Raw genomic sequence first — 23,531 nt, 5'->3', positions numbered from 1 at the left:
CTATATTGTTTGTTGTGGTGCCCTTCCCATATGGAGGATCCACAACCGCTCAGGTTCACTTACTTGCCACCCACATTGTTCCCATTTGTCCGAGTAAATTTAAGTTTCAGTTCTTTTTTATCTGGGGTTACTTTCCACGAAGTTGCAGGGGCTTTCTTGATCCGGGTATGGTGAATCCAAGAATTCTGTCCCTCAACCTTGATTGCAGTGTAGGTGGTGAGTAGGACTTGAAAAGGTCCGGTCCACTGTGGTTCCAGGGTTTTATCTGCAAAACACTTAACGTATACATAGTCCCCTGGTCGTATATCGTGAACAGGTCCATCCAGACCCCTACTGCGTGTTCCCATCACATGCTTCTCAATTCTTATTAATTGTTTGTTAAGTGCCACCATATAGGAAGTCATTGTTTCTTCACCAATCTGTGAAGACGTCCCCTTTTGTACCCCATAGGGTCGTCCATATAAAATTTCAAATGGGCTAAGCCCCTCTTTTGCTCTTGGTCTAGTTCGAATTCGTGTAAGAGCTAATGGCAAATATTGGGGCCAAGTTAGATTTGTTTCTTGACCTAGCTTGACAATCTGTTGTTTGATTAGATGATTCATCTTTTCCACCTGGCCACTCGATTGTGGTCGGTATGGGGTATGTAATTGCCAATCTATTCCTAGATGGTGGCTGATCTGTTGCATTATTCTGGACACAAAATGTGGTCCTCTATCCGAGGACATTACTGCTGGGACTCCAAACCTAGGTATTATCTCTTGGAGCAGTATTTTGGTCACTTCCCGGGCTTTAGCAGTTCTGCACGGGAAGGCTTCTGGCCAACCTGAAAAGGTATCTGTTAGTACCAATAAATATCGATACCCCCCTTTTTTAGGAAGTTCCGAGAAATCAATCTGCCAATGTTGCCCTGGAACATTTCCTTTCCCAATTTTCCCAACTTTGGCCCCTTGGTAATCTTAGGATTAGTCTGGAGACAAAGATCACATTGTTGGGTTACTTGTCTAATAGGAGTATACAAATTTTGTGCTATTATGTTTTTAGTGAGATCCTTACATAGAGCTTCTGCCCCCCAGTGCCTTTTTCTATGTTCTTCCCGAACTACTGACCATACCATGTAGGAAGGAATCACTATTCTCCCATGTGAGATTACAGCCCACCCTTCCTCATTATATGATCCCTCTAGGTCAGAAATCAGTTTGCGATCTTCTTTAGTATAGTCTGGTTTACCTTCTAGAGATATTTGTCCATCGGGTATTAGCGCACCCTCTACCTTGATTGCTTTTCTGGCTGCCTGTTTTGCTTCCCTGTCCGCCAGTTCATTTCCTCTTTCCAATTCTGTGCTCACTATCTGGTGTGCCTTGGTGTGCATAATTGCTACCCTTTCAGGAAGCTGGACCGCATTTAGGAGTTTCAAAATTTCTTCTGCATGTTTGATGATTTTTCCTTGGGAGTTTAATAGTCCCCTTTCTTTCCATATTGCTCCATGAGCATGTACCACTCCAAAGGCATATTTAGAATCAGTCCAAATATTTATAGGTTTTCCCTGAGCTCTTTCCAGAGCTCGAGTAAGGGCTATGATTTCAGCCTTCTGTGCCGAAGTGTCAGCTGGTAGCGGTCCCGATTCTATCGCTTCTTCAGAGGTTGTAACAGCATATCCGGAATGTCGCTTTCCATTCAGCATATAGCTGCTCCCATCCGTGAACCAATGTTCAGCTCCATTAATAGGAACATCCTTGAGATCTGTCCTACTAGAATAAGTGGCTTCGATTGTTTCTAGACAGTCATGATCGACTGATTTGCCAACATTCCCATTAAGAAATGAGGCCAGATTGACGATGTTTGTAGTCACGATCTCAACATCATTATGGCCTGGTATTTTAGGAATCTCTGTGGGGAGAGCCAATGCCCCCCTTTTGTTTCAAGGACTGCAGACCCTGTGTGGGATACTAAGACAGTCATTTTCTGGCCCAAGGTAAACTTCCGGGCCTCCTGGATGTTTAGGATGACAGCTGCTACTGCTCTCAGGCAACCAGGCCACCCTTTTGCAGTGGCATCCAGCTGTTTAGAGAAGTATGCCACTGCCCGTCTGTATGGTCCCAAATCTTGTGCCAGTATTCCTAATGCCATTCCCTGTTTCTCATGGGAAAATAGGAAAAATGGCTTACTCACATCAGGAAGTCCTAGTGCTGGTGCCGACATTAAGGCTTTCTTCAGTTCATGGAAAGCTCTGTCTGATTCAGCATCCCACTGAAGATCCTTCTGATTAGCTGCTATCAGGGAATATAATGGTTTAACAAGCAAGCCATAATTACATATCCAAAGCCTGCACCATCCTGTCATTCCCAGAAATGTCTGCAGTTCCTTTACAGTTCGTGGTCGGGGGGCTTGGCATATGGCTTCTTTTCGGGCCTTCCCTAGGACCCGTTGTCTGGCACTGATCTCGTACCCTAGGTATGTGACTTGTTGTAACACCACCTGTGCCTTCTTCTTAGAAACCCGATATCCTTGTAGTCCCAGAAAGTTCAGCAGGCTCACAGTCCAAATAATACAAGATTCTTCGGTTCTGGTTGCAATAAGAAGATCGTCTACATATTGTAACACTTTCCCTTCTCCTGACGGTGGTTCCCATAACTCCAAATCCTTTGCTAATTGGTTTCCAAAAATTGTGGGGCTATTTTAAACCCCTGTGGCAACACCGTCCATGTGAGCTGGGTCTTTCGACCGCTTCTGGGATTTTCCCATTCAAAAGCAAAAATTCTTTGGCTGGCTTCATGGAGAGGGAGGCAAAAGAAGGCATCTTTTAAGTCTAAAACTGTGAACCAAGCTAGGTCAGGTGTCAAGGTGGTTAGTAAGGTATAGGGGTTAGCTACTACAGGATACAGATCCTCTGTTATTTTGTTAATGGCCCTTAAATCTTGAACTATCCTATAAGACCCATCAGGTTTTTTAACTGGGAGGATAGGTGTGAAATTCTGACTCACATTCTTTTAGGAGTTTTAATTCTATGAATCGCTCTATGTTTGGACGAATTCCTTCCCTATCTTCCCTTTTCAGTGGGTATTGTTTAATTCTTATCGCACTCTGTCCTTCCTTTAATTTTACTATAACAGGTGATGCATTCTTGGCACGTCCCGGCATGTCAATTGCCCATACTCCGGGATATACCTGATCAATAATTCTGGTATCAATTTCCCTTTTTATAGGAGTACTGGCCAAAGATAGGCTCATAACCTGTATGTATTGGTGATCATTTACTTCCAGAGTAACTTCCCCTTTTTTAAATTTGATTGTTGCCTCCAATTGTTCTAATAAGTCCCTACCAAGAAGGGCCTTTGGGGAATTTGGCATTCTTGTTTGTTTTCTTAGTTTGTACTTTAAAGGTTTCAGGATGTTTTCCTGGTGGCCAGCAGCTCCCACAACTGTAACAAATTATTATTTTTTTACTGAAGTTCAACAAATAAGTTGGTTTCGTATTCACTAAAATTCCACCTCATACCCATTCCCTGCCCTAAAGGGCAGTTATGGGTCCTGTTGTACTGCAAATGCTGCAGCAATTGAGGTGACATTGTCAGGTCCTTCTGCTCAATTGTCAGCAACAGCAATCCCCTCCCCCCCACCATCAGAAGGATTCGGGGCAGGAGATGCTGTTCCTGCACTGCAGGTTACACAGGCCTGCCTCTGCAGCAGCACTTCTGTTTTAACCCTTTCTTACCCTGAATGCAAATCTGCTACTTGTTGCTTTAAGTCTGTGTTATTACATATCAGCCTTCGCAGGCAAATAGCAAACACCCTGCCATGCATCCAGCGTGACTCAGCTGCACCTTCGAGGGGGTACGGGGGTTTGTACAAACTCACCCCAATACTTTAACACTTTCACAAGGTCTTTGATTCTCCATCACCCCCCACCCCCCTCAGGTTTTACATACATTAGTACAAATTTTTATCTTACAACGTGTTTCATTCTGGTTGCTCCACAGAAGGAACCGCAACCTGAGCTTTTAACACAAAAATTTCAACAAGAACATCTTTCTAGTTTAGGTCTTAGGGTTTTTTCCCATCCTTTTCTAGAGCCATAATCAAAGATCAGGTGATGTTAATCCCGCACTCTTTCTAGTGTTAGTACCATAGGATCCACAGTCCTTTTGCCACTCGGGTTTGTCCTGGAGGACGAAGAACATGTCTGCATATGATACTTTGTCCGATTTTCCCTCTCTCCTCAGAAACAACATTAATCGCAGGAGAGTGTTACAAACTAACGTTCCTCCCTCCTGAGGCCATTTCACATCACTCCAATTTATACAAAGGCCACTACTGATTACAATATTTAATCAATTTCCTTCTATTTTCGGTACCACCATGTCCTACGATATCACTCCAATGTTTTAATATACAGCCCAAGGGCGATTTTTCACAGGGCTTACTCCTTCCATTTCCCATTTTGCAATTTTAATTACTTTGTTTTTCTCCGGCCGTCTTAGCCACCCAAGGTTGGAAACGCGGATAGAGCTCCTTACTTGTATTGCACTCGAACGCGTGTCTCAAGCACTCTTGCACTCACACTCAGTCAAAATAATTAAGCTATACACGGAAAATCAAAATGCGCATCTCAATCACACCGTTCACACTCTCCGGGCAGCCCTCAGTCACACAAGCAATATGTTATATGGTACCGTGCACTTATGTACAACTTTTAGGAACACTGACAGTTCACAAAGTATGCATTTCAATGAACAATTGCCAAAAAAACAAACAACAAACAAAAAACCACATTTTTCCTGATCTTAAGCAGAGTGTTAAGTTTTCCGCTATTTGCCACGAATTACCAGAATATTAATATTTTTCAACATACATTTCATAACTCCAAGTTTTGAACATGTAACAAGACAACACACAGAACAAACAAGACACAGAGCGCTATTTCAGTTGTTATATTCTAGGAGTTCCCCAATTCTTAAGACAACCCAATGGAAGTTTTTAGCTTCCCCCTTTTTTCCTACGCAAAAGTTTCCCTTTTACTTTTGCTAAGAGGTCCCTCTTGTTCCTGTGAGATTCCGCCTTATTCCGTCCCGCCCCCCGCTTTCCGTCACGAGGCCTCCGGGCTTTTAGGAATGGCAGTAACCTCGGGTTTGCTCGATCTGCCCTCAAGATTGCTAGCGGCCACCCCTTGGTCAGCAAACCCCCTCCCAAGGTACCTTTCCTCCTGGGGACTACGCTGCGCGCCGGACGTCTCCGTGCGTCTCACCAGCCGCCCCGTTACTAAACATACCGTTTTATCTGCGGATCCAGGGGTTTCTCTTCTGCTCCCGGGTGAACAGCTGAGAAGAGGAGGCTCCTCCAAGGAAATCTCCCGGGGCGCGCCTAGGAGCGTCCGCTCCGCAGCTGGTCCCTCAGCCGAGCAGAAATCCTCCTGGCTGGCTCGCCAAAACTGACGTGCGGAATTAGACTCTATAACTCGAAAGTTATAAAGTAGGTATGTTTATTGCGCGCAGATGCACGGGGGATCGCTCCTCCACAAGCGTGCATGCCCGAAGTGACGAACCATCCCACATTTATACAATGAAACAAATGAATATTCAATTAGCGCCTATACATATTCGTTACCTAAACCCCGCTTTGTATGTTAATTAGCTTATCAGTCCGTTTCCTGGAATGTGGTGGTCCTGCAGGTTTGTAGGTGATTCATGTTCTTGTGACCATCTGATCTTCTTCAGCAAGGAAAGGTGATTCATGTCCTTGTGACCATCCAATCTTCTTAGCACTCCCTCCCTCTAGATAGCATTGGAATGTCTCTCATCTTCTCTCATTCTCTTTTAAATAGCCCCTTTTGTTAGAGAAAGAAGGGCAGGCGTCTCCCCGTCTCCCCTTTGTTAGAGGAAGAGGGGCAGGCGTCTCCTCAAAAACTGTAGTTGTCTCCTCAGAGCTGTGTGCCTATGTGACCAGACACCGCACCCATGACTAGTCACCATACCCACATTTCTGAGTAGACATATACAATCACAGTCGGTGTTAAGCGTCCCCATTTCACACTATTTCTCCATATCAATCCCCCCTTTTTATTAAATTAAGTAAATTCTTTTACTTAAGCAGTCTTCCCGAATGATATAAAGCATCATACATAAGTGTTACCCTTGTAAACATTCTCCAAACCCACAATTAGAACATAATGGTTAGTGTATTAAGGAAATTCCTAAACTGATCAATAAGATCACAATGGGGTGTGCCATAGTGTTAAGAATTCCTGTTGCAGAAGGTGACCAGCCAAAGAGAGTATTCCACCAATTACATCCTGTTCTACCTTTTTTTTTAAAAAACTTTCTTGATCCCCTCTATATCATGATGGATCATAAGAATAGTTTCGTGTCCCTTTTCTTTGGTTTCTTCCAGTATACGTTGTAAAATCTACATGTTTTAATAGTTCTTTTATACTGCTTATATTTAGTCCTATGGGGGTAGGAATTATCATCTGTGATAGGGTAAAGTTAGATGTAAAATTATAGATACAGTAATTTGAATATTGTGCAGTCTCCTTTACCTCCCCATCTACAGTTATTGTGTTACACTTAAGTTCTCAAACACGCACATCCCTTCCCTGCATATATAATTACTGTTTTCAAGTTTGCATTTGGTCGGGCCTCGAAATGGCATATTTTCTGATCTGTATCTAAACAAGTATCCTGAGCCATTATAGTATTGCTTTCACAGAGGAAGCCCGGCTGTTCTCGCATAATACAAGATTCTAAATCTACTGGTTTGCCACTTTTCGCCTATCTTTCTGGCCCATGTTCTATGTTCAAAAGGATATTTTCCTAGGCATATTATAAAGATGGGCTCGGTTAAGGTAAAATTGTGCCAGCATTCCCGTGAATTAAAGCACATGGTTGTATTTAGAAGGGTAAATTCCTTATCTACCTTTCTGACATTAATCAGGGTGTCTCCTGAAATCTTGGTGTTATCTTTTTCATTATACGTTTGACACCCTACTTTTATCCTATCTCCTAATTTTCCCCATAATCGGTCGACTTTGTGTACATCCTCCCGATCCCATTGATTCCTTTGGTACACCTCATTTTCAGAAAAAAACACCATAGCTAGTTTCGTCTTTGAGTCCACCTTTCCCATTATTCCAGTGTGTTTTTTCCGGGCATGATTCCAAGGCCAGTTATCAGGCTCTTGGTTGTAGGCAAGAGAGAGGGTACAAAAAAACACAAATGGTTTAAACCCACTATTGATCATTTTAAGAATCTAAACGTTCCTCATATATACATATAAAATCTGTTTTGATCAAAATATCTTTGTTTGAGTTGGGGCTTACTGATAACAAGTTGGGCAAGACTGGCCACTGGCTCAGTCCCAGACTCTATTGTTCTATATTGTTTGTTGTGGTGCCCTTCCCATATGGAGGATCCACAACCGCTCAGGTTCACTTACTTGCCACCCACATTGTTCCCATTTGTCCGAGTAAATTTAAGTTTCAGTTCTTTTTTATCTGGGGTTACTTTCCACGAAGTTGCAGGGGCTTTCTTGATCCGGGTATGGTGAATCCAAGAATTCTGTCCCTCAACCTTGATTGCAGTGTAGGTGGTGAGTAGGACTTGAAAAGGTCCGGTCCACTGTGGTTCCAGGGTTTTATCTGCAAAACACTTAACGTATACATAGTCCCCTGGTCGTATATCGTGAACAGGTCCATCCAGACCCCTACTGCGTGTTCCCATCACATGCTTCTCAATTCTTATTAATTGTTTGTTAAGTGCCACCATATAGGAAGTCATTGTTTCTTCACCAATCTGTGAAGACGTCCCCTTTTGTACCCCATAGGGTCGTCCATATAAAATTTCAAATGGGCTAAGCCCCTCTTTTGCTCTTGGTCTAGTTCGAATTCGTGTAAGAGCTAATGGCAAATATTGGGGCCAAGTTAGATTTGTTTCTTGACCTAGCTTGACAATCTGTTGTTTGATTAGATGATTCATCTTTTCCACCTGGCCACTCGATTGTGGTCGGTATGGGGTATGTAATTGCCAATCTATTCCTAGATGGTGGCTGATCTGTTGCATTATTCTGGACACAAAATGTGGTCCTCTATCCGAGGACATTACTGCTGGGACTCCAAACCTAGGTATTATCTCTTGGAGCAGTATTTTGGTCACTTCCCGGGCTTTAGCAGTTCTGCACGGGAAGGCTTCTGGCCAACCTGAAAAGGTATCTGTTAGTACCAATAAATATCGATACCCCCCTTTTTTAGGAAGTTCCGAGAAATCAATCTGCCAATGTTGCCCTGGAACATTTCCTTTCCCAATTTTCCCAACTTTGGCCCCTTGGTAATCTTAGGATTAGTCTGGAGACAAAGATCACATTGTTGGGTTACTTGTCTAATAGGAGTATACAAATTTTGTGCTATTATGTTTTTAGTGAGATCCTTACATAGAGCTTCTGCCCCCCAGTGCCTTTTTCTATGTTCTTCCCGAACTACTGACCATACCATGTAGGAAGGAATCACTATTCTCCCATGTGAGATTACAGCCCACCCTTCCTCATTATATGATCCCTCTAGGTCAGAAATCAGTTTGCGATCTTCTTTAGTATAGTCTGGTTTACCTTCTAGAGATATTTGTCCATCGGGTATTAGCGCACCCTCTACCTTGATTGCTTTTCTGGCTGCCTGTTTTGCTTCCCTGTCCGCCAGTTCATTTCCTCTTTCCAATTCTGTGCTCACTATCTGGTGTGCCTTGGTGTGCATAATTGCTACCCTTTCAGGAAGCTGGACCGCATTTAGGAGTTTCAAAATTTCTTCTGCATGTTTGATGATTTTTCCTTGGGAGTTTAATAGTCCCCTTTCTTTCCATATTGCTCCATGAGCATGTACCACTCCAAAGGCATATTTAGAATCAGTCCAAATATTTATAGGTTTTCCCTGAGCTCTTTCCAGAGCTCGAGTAAGGGCTATGATTTCAGCCTTCTGTGCCGAAGTGTCAGCTGGTAGCGGTCCCGATTCTATCGCTTCTTCAGAGGTTGTAACAGCATATCCGGAATGTCGCTTTCCATTCAGCATATAGCTGCTCCCATCCGTGAACCAATGTTCAGCTCCATTAATAGGAACATCCTTGAGATCTGTCCTACTAGAATAAGTGGCTTCGATTGTTTCTAGACAGTCATGATCGACTGATTTGCCAACATTCCCATTAAGAAATGAGGCCAGATTGACGATGTTTGTAGTCACGATCTCAACATCATTATGGCCTGGTATTTTAGGAATCTCTGTGGGGAGAGCCAATGCCCCCCTTTTGTTTCAAGGACTGCAGACCCTGTGTGGGATACTAAGACAGTCATTTTCTGGCCCAAGGTAAACTTCTGGGCCTCCTGGATGTTTAGGATGACAGCTGCTACTGCTCTCAGGCAACCAGGCCACCCTTTTGCAGTGGCATCCAGCTGTTTAGAGAAGTATGCCACTGCCCGTCTGTATGGTCCCAAATCTTGTGCCAGTATTCCTAATGCCATTCCCTGTTTCTCATGGGAAAATAGGAAAAATGGCTTACTCACATCAGGAAGTCCTAGTGCTGGTGCCGACATTAAGGCTTTCTTCAGTTCATGGAAAGCTCTGTCTGATTCAGCATCCCACTGAAGATCCTTCTGATTAGCTGCTATCAGGGAATATAATGGTTTAACAAGCAAGCCATAATTACATATCCAAAGCCTGCACCATCCTGTCATTCCCAGAAATGTCTGCAGTTCCTTTACAGTTCGTGGTCGGGGGGCTTGGCATATGGCTTCTTTTCGGGCCTTCCCTAGGACCCGTTGTCTGGCACTGATCTCGTACCCTAGGTATGTGACTTGTTGTAACACCACCTGTGCCTTCTTCTTAGAAACCCGATATCCTTGTAGTCCCAGAAAGTTCAGCAGGCTCACAGTCCAAATAATACAAGATTCTTCGGTTCTGGTTGCAATAAGAAGATCGTCTACATATTGTAACACTTTCCCTTCTCCTGACGGTGGTTCCCATAACTCCAAATCCTTTGCTAATTGGTTTCCAAAAATTGTGGGGCTATTTTAAACCCCTGTGGCAACACCGTCCATGTGAGCTGGGTCTTTCGACCGCTTCTGGGATTTTCCCATTCAAAAGCAAAAATTCTTTGGCTGGCTTCATGGAGAGGGAGGCAAAAGAAGGCATCTTTTAAGTCTAAAACTGTGAACCAAGCTAGGTCAGGTGTCAAGGTGGTTAGTAAGGTATAGGGGTTAGCTACTACAGGATACAGATCCTCTGTTATTTTGTTAATGGCCCTTAAATCTTGAACTATCCTATAAGACCCATCAGGTTTTTTAACTGGGAGGATAGGTGTGAAATTCTGACTCACATTCTTTTAGGAGTTTTAATTCTATGAATCGCTCTATGTTTGGACGAATTCCTTCCCTATCTTCCCTTTTCAGTGGGTATTGTTTAATTCTTATCGCACTCTGTCCTTCCTTTAATTTTACTATAACAGGTGATGCATTCTTGGCACGTCCCGGCATGTCAATTGCCCATACTCCGGGATATACCTGATCAATAATTCTGGTATCAATTTCCCTTTTTATAGGAGTACTGGCCAAAGATAGGCTCATAACCTGTATGTATTGGTGATCATTTACTTCCAGAGTAACTTCCCCTTTTTTAAATTTGATTGTTGCCTCCAATTGTTCTAATAAGTCCCTACCAAGAAGGGCCTTTGGGGAATTTGGCATTCTTGTTTGTTTTCTTAGTTTGTACTTTAAAGGTTTCAGGATGTTTTCCTGGTGGCCAGCAGCTCCCACAACTGTAACAAATTATTATTTTTTTACTGAAGTTCAACAAATAAGTTGGTTTCGTATTCACTAAAATTCCACCTCATACCCATTCCCTGCCCTAAAGGGCAGTTATGGGTCCTGTTGTACTGCAAATGCTGCAGCAATTGAGGTGACATTGTCAGGTCCTTCTGCTCAATTGTCAGCAACAGCAATCCCCTCCCCCCCACCATCAGAAGGATTCGGGGCAGGAGATGCTGTTCCTGCACTGCAGGTTACACAGGCCTGCCTCTGCAGCAGCACTTCTGTTTTAACCCTTTCTTACCCTGAATGCAAATCTGCTACTTGTTGCTTTAAGTCTGTGTTATTACATATCAGCCTTCGCAGGCAAATAGCAAACACCCTGCCATGCATCCAGCGTGACTCAGCTGCACCTTCGAGGGGGTACGGGGGTTTGTACAAACTCACCCCAATACTTTAACACTTTCACAAGGTCTTTGATTCTCCATCACCCCCCACCCCCCTCAGGTTTTACATACATTAGTACAAATTTTTATCTTACAACGTGTTTCATTCTGGTTGCTCCACAGAAGGAACCGCAACCTGAGCTTTTAACACAAAAATTTCAACAAGAACATCTTTCTAGTTTAGGTCTTAGGGTTTTTTCCCATCCTTTTCTAGAGCCATAATCAAAGATCAGGTGATGTTAATCCCGCACTCTTTCTAGTGTTAGTACCATAGGATCCACAGTCCTTTTGCCACTCGGGTTTGTCCTGGAGGACGAAGAACATGTCTGCATATGATACTTTGTCCGATTTTCCCTCTCTCCTCAGAAACAACATTAATCGCAGGAGAGTGTTACAAACTAACGTTCCTCCCTCCTGAGGCCATTTCACATCACTCCAATTTATACAAAGGCCACTACTGATTACAATATTTAATCAATTTCCTTCTATTTTCGGTACCACCATGTCCTACGATATCACTCCAATGTTTTAATATACAGCCCAAGGGCGATTTTTCACAGGGCTTACTCCTTCCATTTCCCATTTTGCAATTTTAATTACTTTGTTTTTCTCCGGCCGTCTTAGCCACCCAAGGTTGGAAACGCGGATAGAGCTCCTTACTCGTATTGCACTCGAACGCGTGTCTCAAGCACTCTTGCACTCACACTCAGTCAAAATAATTAAGCTATACACGGAAAATCAAAATGCGCATCTCAATCACACCGTTCACACTCTCCGGGCAGCCCTCAGTCACACAAGCAATATGTTATATGGTACCGTGCACTTATGTACAACTTTTAGGAACACTGACAGTTCACAAAGTATGCATTTCAATGAACAATTGCCAAAAAAACAAACAACAAACAAAAAACCACATTTTTCCTGATCTTAAGCAGAGTGTTAAGTTTTCCGCTATTTGCCACGAATTACCAGAATATTAATATTTTTCAACATACATTTCATAACTCCAAGTTTTGAACATGTAACAAGACAACACACAGAACAAACAAGACACAGAGCGCTATTTCAGTTGTTATATTCTAGGAGTTCCCCAATTCTTAAGACAACCCAATGGAAGTTTTTAGCTTCCCCCTTTTTTCCTACGCAAAAGTTTCCCTTTTACTTTTGCTAAGAGGTCCCTCTTGTTCCTGTGAGATTCCGCCTTATTCCGTCCCGCCCCCCGCTTTCCGTCACGAGGCCTCCGGGCTTTTAGGAATGGCAGTAACCTCGGGTTTGCTCGATCTGCCCTCAAGATTGCTAGCGGCCACCCCTTGGTCAGCAAACCCCCTCCCAAGGTACCTTTCCTCCTGGGGACTACGCTGCGCGCCGGACGTCTCCGTGCGTCTCACCAGCCGCCCCGTTACTAAACATACCGTTTTATCTGCGGATCCAGGGGTTTCTCTTCTGCTCCCGGGTGAACAGCTGAGAAGAGGAGGCTCCTCCAAGGAAATCTCCCGGGGCGCGCCTAGGAGCGTCCGCTCCGCAGCTGGTCCCTCAGCCGAGCAGAAATCCTCCTGGCTGGCTCGCCAAAACTGACGTGCGGAATTAGACTCTATAACTCGAAAGTTATAAAGTAGGTATGTTTATTGCGCGCAGATGCACGGGGGATCGCTCCTCCACAAGCGTGCATGCCCGAAGTGACGAACCATCCCACATTTATACAATGAAACAAATGAATATTCAATTAGCGCCTATACATATTCGTTACCTAAACCCCGCTTTGTATGTTAATTAGCTTATCAGTCCGTTTCCTGGAATGTGGTGGTCCTGCAGGTTTGTAGGTGATTCATGTTCTTGTGACCATCTGATCTTCTTCAGCAAGGAAAGGTGATTCATGTCCTTGTGACCATCCAATCTTCTTAGCACTCCCTCCCTCTAGATAGCATTGGAATGTCTCTCATCTTCTCTCATTCTCTTTTAAATAGCCCCTTTTGTTAGAGAAAGAAGGGCAGGCGTCTCCCCGTCTCCCCTTTGTTAGAGGAAGAGGGGCAGGCGTCTCCTCAAAAACTGTAGTTGTCTCCTCAGAGCTGTGTGCCTATGTGACCAGACACCGCACCCATGACTAGTCACCATACCCACATTTCTGAGTAGACATATACAATCACAGTCGGTGTTAAGCGTCCCCATTTCACACTATTTCTCCATATCAATCCCCCCTTTTTATTAAATTAAGTAAATTCTTTTACTTAAGCAGTCTTCCCGAATGATATAAAGCATCATACATAAGTGTTACCCTTGTAAACATTCTCCAAACCCACAATTAGAACATAATGGTTAGTGTATTAAGGAAATTCCTAAACTGATCAATAAGATCACAATGGGGTGTGCCATAGTGTTAAGAATTCCTGTTGCAGAAGGTGACCAGCCAAAGAGAGTATTCCACCAATTACATCCTGTTCTACCTTTTTTTTTAAAAAACTTTCTTGATCCCCTCTATATCATGATGGATCATAAGAATAGTTTCGTGTCCCTTTTCTTTGGTTTCTTCCAGTATACGTTGTAAAATCTACATGTTTTAATAGTTCTTTTATACTGCTTATATTTAGTCCTATGGGGGTAGGAATTATCATCTGTGATAGGGTAAAGTTAGATGTAAAATTATAGATACAGTAATTTGAATATTGTGCAGTCTCCTTTACCTCCCCATCTACAGTTATTGTGTTACACTTAAGTTCTCAAACACGCACATCCCTTCCCTGCATATATAATTACTGTTTTCAAGTTTGCATTTGGTCGGGCCTCGAAATGGCATATTTTCTGATCTGTATCTAAACAAGTATCCTGAGCCATTATAGTATTGCTTTCACAGAGGAAGCCCGGCTGTTCTCGCATAATACAAGATTCTAAATCTACTGGTTTGCCACTTTTCGCCTATCTTTCTGGCCCATGTTCTATGTTCAAAAGGATATTTTCCTAGGCATATTATAAAGATGGGCTCGGTTAAGGTAAAATTGTGCCAGCATTCCCGTGAATTAAAGCACATGGTTGTATTTAGAAGGGTAAATTCCTTATCTACCTTTCTGACATTAATCAGGGTGTCTCCTGAAATCTTGGTGTTATCTTTTTCATTATACGTTTGACACCCTACTTTTATCCTATCTCCTAATTTTCCCCATAATCGGTCGACTTTGTGTACATCCTCCCGATCCCATTGATTCCTTTGGTACACCTCATTTTCAGAAAAAAACACCATAGCTAGTTTCGTCTTTGAGTCCACCTTTCCCATTATTCCAGTGTGTTTTTTCCGGGCATGATTCCAAGGCCAGTTATCAGGCTCTTGGTTGTAGGCAAGAGAGAGGGTACAAAAAAACACAAATGGTTTAAACCCACTATTGATCATTTTAAGAATCTAAACGTTCCTCATATATACATATAAAATCTGTTTTGATCAAAATATCTTTGTTTGAGTTGGGGCTTACTGATAACAAGTTGGGCAAGACTGGCCACTGGCTCAGTCCCAGACTCTATTGTTCTATATTGTTTGTTGTGGTGCCCTTCCCATATGGAGGATCCACAACCGCTCAGGTTCACTTACTTGCCACCCACATTGTTCCCATTTGTCCGAGTAAATTTAAGTTTCAGTTCTTTTTTATCTGGGGTTACTTTCCACGAAGTTGCAGGGGCTTTCTTGATCCGGGTATGGTGAATCCAAGAATTCTGTCCCTCAACCTTGATTGCAGTGTAGGTGGTGAGTAGGACTTGAAAAGGTCCGGTCCACTGTGGTTCCAGGGTTTTATCTGCAAAACACTTAACGTATACATAGTCCCCTGGTCGTATATCGTGAACAGGTCCATCCAGACCCCTACTGCGTGTTCCCATCACATGCTTCTCAATTCTTATTAATTGTTTGTTAAGTGCCACCATATAGGAAGTCATTGTTTCTTCACCAATCTGTGAAGACGTCCCCTTTTGTACCCCATAGGGTCGTCCATATAAAATTTCAAATGGGCTAAGCCCCTCTTTTGCTCTTGGTCTAGTTCGAATTCGTGTAAGAGCTAATGGCAAATATTGGGGCCAAGTTAGATTTGTTTCTTGACCTAGCTTGACAATCTGTTGTTTGATTAGATGATTCATCTTTTCCACCTGGCCACTCGATTGTGGTCGGTATGGGGTATGTAATTGCCAATCTATTCCTAGATGGTGGCTGATCTGTTGCATTATTCTGGACACAAAATGTGGTCCTCTATCCGAGGACATTACTGCTGGGACTCCAAACCTAGGTATTATCTCTTGGAGCAGTATTTTGGTCACTTCCCGGGCTTTAGCAGTTCTGCACGGGAAGGCTTCTGGCCAACCTGAAAAGGTATCTGTTAGTACCAATAAATATCGATACCCCCCTTTTTTAGGAAGTTCCGAGAAATCAATCTGCCAATGTTGCCCTGGAACATTTCCTTTCCCAATTTTCCCAACTTTGGCCCCTTGGTAATCTTAGGATTAGTCTGGAGACAAAGATCACATTGTTGGGTTACTTGTCTAATAGGAGTATACAAATTTTGTGCTATTATGTTTTTAGTGAGATCCTTACATAGAGCTTCTGCCCCCCAGTGCCTTTTTCTATGTTCTTCCCGAACTACTGACCATACCATGTAGGAAGGAATCACTATTCTCCCATGTGAGATTACAGCCCACCCTTCCTCATTATATGATCCCTCTAGGTCAGAAATCAGTTTGCGATCTTCTTTAGTATAGTCTGGTTTACCTTCTAGAGATATTTGTCCATCGGGTATTAGCGCACCCTCTACCTTGATTGCTTTTCTGGCTGCCTGTTTTGCTTCCCTGTCCGCCAGTTCATTTCCTCTTTCCAATTCTGTGCTCACTATCTGGTGTGCCTTGGTGTGCATAATTGCTACCCTTTCAGGAAGCTGGACCGCATTTAGGAGTTTCAAAATTTCTTCTGCATGTTTGATGATTTTTCCTTGGGAGTTTAATAGTCCCCTTTCTTTCCATATTGCTCCATGAGCATGTACCACTCCAAAGGCATATTTAGAATCAGTCCAAATATTTATAGGTTTTCCCTGAGCTCTTTCCAGAGCTCGAGTAAGGGCTATGATTTCAGCCTTCTGTGCCGAAGTGTCAGCTGGTAGCGGTCCCGATTCTATCGCTTCTTCAGAGGTTGTAACAGCATATCCGGAATGTCGCTTTCCATTCAGCATATAGCTGCTCCCATCCGTGAACCAATGTTCAGCTCCATTAATAGGAACATCCTTGAGATCTGTCCTACTAGAATAAGTGGCTTCGATTGTTTCTAGACAGTCATGATCGACTGATTTGCCAACATTCCCATTAAGAAATGAGGCCAGATTGACGATGTTTGTAGTCACGATCTCAACATCATTATGGCCTGGTATTTTAGGAATCTCTGTGGGGAGAGCCAATGCCCCCCTTTTGTTTCAAGGACTGCAGACCCTGTGTGGGATACTAAGACAGTCATTTTCTGGCCCAAGGTAAACTTCCGGGCCTCCTGGATGTTTAGGATGACAGCTGCTACTGCTCTCAGGCAACCAGGCCACCCTTTTGCAGTGGCATCCAGCTGTTTAGAGAAGTATGCCACTGCCCGTCTGTATGGTCCCAAATCTTGTGCCAGTATTCCTAATGCCATTCCCTGTTTCTCATGGGAAAATAGGAAAAATGGCTTACTCACATCAGGAAGTCCTAGTGCTGGTGCCGACATTAAGGCTTTCTTCAGTTCATGGAAAGCTCTGTCTGATTCAGCATCCCACTGAAGATCCTTCTGATTAGCTGCTATCAGGGAATATAATGGTTTAACAAGCAAGCCATAATTACATATCCAAAGCCTGCACCATCCTGTCATTCCCAGAAATGTCTGCAGTTCCTTTACAGTTCGTGGTCGGGGGGCTTGGCATATGGCTTCTTTTCGGGCCTTCCCTAGGACCCGTTGTCTGGCACTGATCTCGTACCCTAGGTATGTGACTTGTTGTAACACCACCTGTGCCTTCTTCTTAGAAACCCGATATCCTTGTAGTCCCAGAAAGTTCAGCAGGCTCACAGTCCAAATAATACAAGATTCTTCGGTTCTGGTTGCAATAAGAAGATCGTCTACATATTGTAACACTTTCCCTTCTCCTGACGGTGGTTCCCATAACTCCAAATCCTTTGCTAATTGGTTTCCAAAAATTGTGGGGCTATTTTAAACCCCTGTGGCAACACCGTCCATGTGAGCTGGGTCTTTCGACCGCTTCTGGGATTTTCCCATTCAAAAGCAAAAATTCTTTGGCTGGCTTCATGGAGAGGGAGGCAAAAGAAGGCATCTTTTAAGTCTAAAACTGTGAACCAAGCTAGGTCAGGTGTCAAGGTGGTTAGTAAGGTATAGGGGTTAGCTACTACAGGATACAGATCCTCTGTTATTTTGTTAATGGCCCTTAAATCTTGAACTATCCTATAAGACCCATCAGGTTTTTTAACTGGGAGGATAGGTGTGAAATTCTGACTCACATTCTTTTAGGAGTTTTAATTCTATGAATCGCTCTATGTTTGGACGAATTCCTTCCCTATCTTCCCTTTTCAGTGGGTATTGTTTAATTCTTATCGCACTCTGTCCTTCCTTTAATTTTACTATAACAGGTGATGCATTCTTGGCACGTCCCGGCATGTCAATTGCCCATACTCCGGGATATACCTGATCAATAATTCTGGTATCAATTTCCCTTTTTATAGGAGTACTGGCCAAAGATAGGCTCATAACCTGTATGTATTGGTGATCATTTACTTCCAGAGTAACTTCCCCTTTTTTAAATTTGATTGTTGCCTCCAATTGTTCTAATAAGTCCCTACCAAGAAGGGCCTTTGGGGAATTTGGCATTCTTGTTTGTTTTCTTAGTTTGTACTTTAAAGGTTTCAGGATGTTTTCCTGGTGGCCAGCAGCTCCCACAACTGTAACAAATTATTATTTTTTTACTGAAGTTCAACAAATAAGTTGGTTTCGTATTCACTAAAATTCCACCTCATACCCATTCCCTGCCCTAAAGGGCAGTTATGGGTCCTGTTGTACTGCAAATGCTGCAGCAATTGAGGTGACATTGTCAGGTCCTTCTGCTCAATTGTCAGCAACAGCAATCCCCTCCCCCCCACCATCAGAAGGATTCGGGGCAGGAGATGCTGTTCCTGCACTGCAGGTTACACAGGCCTGCCTCTGCAGCAGCACTTCTGTTTTAACCCTTTCTTACCCTGAATGCAAATCTGCTACTTGTTGCTTTAAGTCTGTGTTATTACATATCAGCCTTCGCAGGCAAATAGCAAACACCCTGCCATGCATCCAGCGTGACTCAGCTGCACCTTCGAGGGGGTACGGGGGTTTGTACAAACTCACCCCAATACTTTAACACTTTCACAAGGTCTTTGATTCTCCATCACCCCCCACCCCCCTCAGGTTTTACATACATTAGTACAAATTTTTATCTTACAACGTGTTTCATTCTGGTTGCTCCACAGAAGGAACCGCAACCTGAGCTTTTAACACAAAAATTTCAACAAGAACATCTTTCTAGTTTAGGTCTTAGGGTTTTTTCCCATCCTTTTCTAGAGCCATAATCAAAGATCAGGTGATGTTAATCCCGCACTCTTTCTAGTGTTAGTACCATAGGATCCACAGTCCTTTTGCCACTCGGGTTTGTCCTGGAGGACGAAGAACATGTCTGCATATGATACTTTGTCCGATTTTCCCTCTCTCCTCAGAAACAACATTAATCGCAGGAGAGTGTTACAAACTAACGTTCCTCCCTCCTGAGGCCATTTCACATCACTCCAATTTATACAAAGGCCACTACTGATTACAATATTTAATCAATTTCCTTCTATTTTCGGTACCACCATGTCCTACGATATCACTCCAATGTTTTAATATACAGCCCAAGGGCGATTTTTCACAGGGCTTACTCCTTCCATTTCCCATTTTGCAATTTTAATTACTTTGTTTTTCTCCGGCCGTCTTAGCCACCCAAGGTTGGAAACGCGGATAGAGCTCCTTACTCGTATTGCACTCGAACGCGTGTCTCAAGCACTCTTGCACTCACACTCAGTCAAAATAATTAAGCTATACACGGAAAATCAAAATGCGCATCTCAATCACACCGTTCACACTCTCCGGGCAGCCCTCAGTCACACAAGCAATATGTTATATGGTACCGTGCACTTATGTACAACTTTTAGGAACACTGACAGTTCACAAAGTATGCATTTCAATGAACAATTGCCAAAAAAACAAACAACAAACAAAAAACCACATTTTTCCTGATCTTAAGCAGAGTGTTAAGTTTTCCGCTATTTGCCACGAATTACCAGAATATTAATATTTTTCAACATACATTTCATAACTCCAAGTTTTGAACATGTAACAAGACAACACACAGAACAAACAAGACACAGAGCGCTATTTCAGTTGTTATATTCTAGGAGTTCCCCAATTCTTAAGACAACCCAATGGAAGTTTTTAGCTTCCCCCTTTTTTCCTACGCAAAAGTTTCCCTTTTACTTTTGCTAAGAGGTCCCTCTTGTTCCTGTGAGATTCCGCCTTATTCCGTCCCGCCCCCCGCTTTCCGTCACGAGGCCTCCGGGCTTTTAGGAATGGCAGTAACCTCGGGTTTGCTCGATCTGCCCTCAAGATTGCTAGCGGCCACCCCTTGGTCAGCAAACCCCCTCCCAAGGTACCTTTCCTCCTGGGGACTACGCTGCGCGCCGGACGTCTCCGTGCGTCTCACCAGCCGCCCCGTTACTAAACATACCGTTTTATCTGCGGATCCAGGGGTTTCTCTTCTGCTCCCGGGTGAACAGCTGAGAAGAGGAGGCTCCTCCAAGGAAATCTCCCGGGGCGCGCCTAGGAGCGTCCGCTCCGCAGCTGGTCCCTCAGCCGAGCAGAAATCCTCCTGGCTGGCTCGCCAAAACTGACGTGCGGAATTAGACTCTATAACTCGAAAGTTATAAAGTAGGTATGTTTATTGCGCGCAGATGCACGGGGGATCGCTCCTCCACAAGCGTGCATGCCCGAAGTGACGAACCATCCCACATTTATACAATGAAACAAATGAATATTCAATTAGCGCCTATACATATTCGTTACCTAAACCCCGCTTTGTATGTTAATTAGCTTATCAGTCCGTTTCCTGGAATGTGGTGGTCCTGCAGGTTTGTAGGTGATTCATGTTCTTGTGACCATCTGATCTTCTTCAGCAAGGAAAGGTGATTCATGTCCTTGTGACCATCCAATCTTCTTAGCACTCCCTCCCTCTAGATAGCATTGGAATGTCTCTCATCTTCTCTCATTCTCTTTTAAATAGCCCCTTTTGTTAGAGAAAGAAGGGCAGGCGTCTCCCCGTCTCCCCTTTGTTAGAGGAAGAGGGGCAGGCGTCTCCTCAAAAATTGTAGTTGTCTCCTCAGAGCTGTGTGCCTATGTGACCAGACACCGCACCCATGACTAGTCACCATACCCACATTTCTGAGTAGACATATACAATCACAGTCGGTGTTAAGCGTCCCCATTTCACACTATTTCTCCATATCAATAGTATTTGTGTTTGTGTCACTTTTCTAATTATTCAGATTTTCTCTGGAATGGAGGAGACCAGCATTTCAGACATAGAGCCCAGGGCAAAGAAAAGAACAAACCAAAATCCAAGGTCCATTCTCAACTGCCCCCTCAGGTTTTCTTTTTATGTTAGTGAAAAGTTGTAATTATTAATAATTTTGTAAAGTGTCTAGTTCCAGTGAAAGCTTGACTCACATGTGCTTCTCATAACAAAATAATGGTTTACCTTTTTTTCATAGTTGAGAAGCATGTAACCTTCCAAAACCTTTCTTAAAAGTACTTCCTTGCCTGGCTTTGAGTCTTGTTTTCAGAGTTGTGAGTAAAAAAATGCAGTGTTTAATTTTGGTGTGAAATACCACTACTTTACATTTAGATACTGCAAAAAAAAAAAATAAAATTGTTAGGGCATGAACATTATTCTTATCAGGGAGACTGCTTTATGAAGTTCGGCAAACCGAAACGAATGCATATGAGCCAGTGGGTGGTGTATTTGTGTGGATGCCCAGTGCTATGCTTGCTTGATTTTATGTCTGAATTGCTACTGAAATAAATATGTTGTAGCATAAAATGTTGAATGAACGCCGAGGTTATGTTTTGAAAACATATGTTTTGAATCAAATTCAGGATGGGTATAAGATGCATGGGGGATCGCTCCTCCACAAGCGTGCATACCCAAAGTGACGAACCATCCCACATTTATACAATGAAACAAATGAATATTCAATTAACGCCTATACATATTCGTTACCTAAACCCCGCTTCGTATGTTAATTAGCTTATCAGTCCGTCTCTTGGAATGTGGTGGTCTTGCAGGTTTGTAGGTGATTCATGTTCTTGTGACCATCCGATCTTCTTCAGCAAGGAAAGGTGATTCATGTCCTTGTGACCATCCAATCTTCTTCAGCAAGGAGACTTAGCACTCCCTCCCTCTAGATAGCATTGGAATATCTCTCATCCTTTTCTCATTCTTTTTTTAATAGCCCCTTTGTTAGAGAAAGAAGGGCAGGCGTCTCCCCGTCTCCCCTTTGTTAGAGGAAGAAGGGCAGGCGTCTCCTCAAAACTGTAGTTGTCTCCTCAAAGCTGTGTGTCTATGTGACCAGACACCGCACCCATGACCAGTCATCATACCCACATTCCTTGAGCAGACATATACAATCACAGTCGGTGTCCATTGTCCCCATTTCACACTATTTCTCCATATCACAGCCTTGCTGACCAAGGGATATTGTTTTTATCTGAACTGGGCAAGCCTCCCCCTTACCATTTTTACTGTAACAGGTAAAGCATTTTTCACCTTTTATTTTCAGATACACCTGGTTAAAAATTTATTTTACTTCAGGGAGGTCCTCTTTTCCTCTTTTCTGTTGAATTAGAGATAAGCTTAGTATTTCAATTACTTGATCATTTTAAACTTTTGGCTTCATTTCTCCTTTTTTAAATGTCTAGATATTCTAATAAATCTCATCCCAACGAAGATTTCGGTGAATTTGGCATTCTTATTTGTTTTCTTAGTTTATACTTGTTATAAATTGAGACCACAACGGATCATAATCCAATTAAAATTTTATTAATTATAGCAAGTAGAATATGAGCAAAACAGCGCTGGACGACAGGGGAGTCTGCGTTTCACCAACTGCCGTACTGAGCAGTTCAAACAGTCCCTTTTTATACATCTTTACTTCCATGTTCATGAGGTAGTGGAGTCATGCTTTTGTTGTTAGGGGGGTCGTTTTCTGCCTCCTGCTGGTCTTCCTCCTTTGTCTCATTGCCCTGTTTCTGTCGGTTCCTGGACACCTGGTGGCATCCTGGACACCTGGCGGTGATCTTATCTTTTCACAAGTGGCATCCTGCACACCTGGCGGTGATCGTATCTTTTCACAAGCGGCATCCTGGACACCTGGCGGTTATCTTATCTTTTGTTGTCTAATCTTTACATTTACATATGGGCTTAACATAAATATAAATAAACAATAACCTAGTCCATAGTTTCTCACAATCCCCCCTTTTTCTTTTTATCCTATTATTGTTTATTATACACTGATTTCATTCTCAGCACTGCGAACAAACAGTTGATGGAACATTCTCAAAAGATTCAACAAGATGTTGGCCTAGAAAGTTTAGCAAATTGGTTTGGAATAGGAGGCTGGTTAAAGGGACTTTTACAAAGTGTATTACTTATAGTGATAATTGTTGTCATCGGATTTATATGTTTAAGTTGTGCTCTCTCCTGTATTCGAAAATTGTTTGAACGTGTAACTGGACCAGTTTTCCTTGTCCAAAAAGAAAAAGGGGGAATTGTTGCAGAATGGATGAAAGAGAACGGCCACGGTACTATGGAAGGACTGTGTGATACGACTTTTTGACATAAGTCTGGCTAAGGTCTGAGTGAACCAAACTAGGCCGCAGAGAGAAAAAAACACTAAGAAGCCCAGCTGGAGTGGAAAGTTACCAGGCTTGTGAAAGAGAGAAGAGAGATAAGATTGTGCTGACCTTATACAAAAACAGAAAAACAACTTTAAGGGAGTAAGCATGAAGAACAAGGTGTAACCCGAACCCGCTGTAGCTATCCGCTGTAACCGCAAATAGGAGGACGTATAAAAATGTAATCCTTTAGAGCTTAGCCAATTAGCAGATGATTTGTAGGCATAAAATTAATTGGAACTGTATATAAGACATAATCGCGCCGTAATAAATTGAAGCTTGCTTTATCACTCACTCTGAGTCGGCCGCTTGCT

The 23,531-nt window shown here is 43.0% G+C and overlaps 1 long non-coding RNA gene across 1 annotated transcript in view; it reads right to left on the bottom strand.

Moving 5' to 3' along the window:
- LOC308070990 overlaps nucleotides 1-22,707 on the bottom strand; it is a 172,034-nt gene extending 149,327 nt beyond the window's left edge. Inside the window, exon 1 of the long non-coding RNA XR_013930955.1 lies at nucleotides 22,591-22,707. This is a non-coding gene — a long non-coding RNA (uncharacterized lncRNA). The remainder of the gene's footprint in view (nucleotides 1-22,590) is intronic.
- Nucleotides 22,708-23,531: the final 824 nt, after the last annotated feature.

This window comes from Falco punctatus (assembly GCF_963210335.1).
Source record: "Falco punctatus genome assembly, chromosome: 10".
Classification (NCBI taxonomy): domain Eukaryota; kingdom Metazoa; phylum Chordata; class Aves; order Falconiformes; family Falconidae; genus Falco; species Falco punctatus.
The sequence above is the reverse complement of the archived record's forward strand: the minus strand, read 5'-3'. Positions and strand labels throughout refer to the sequence as shown.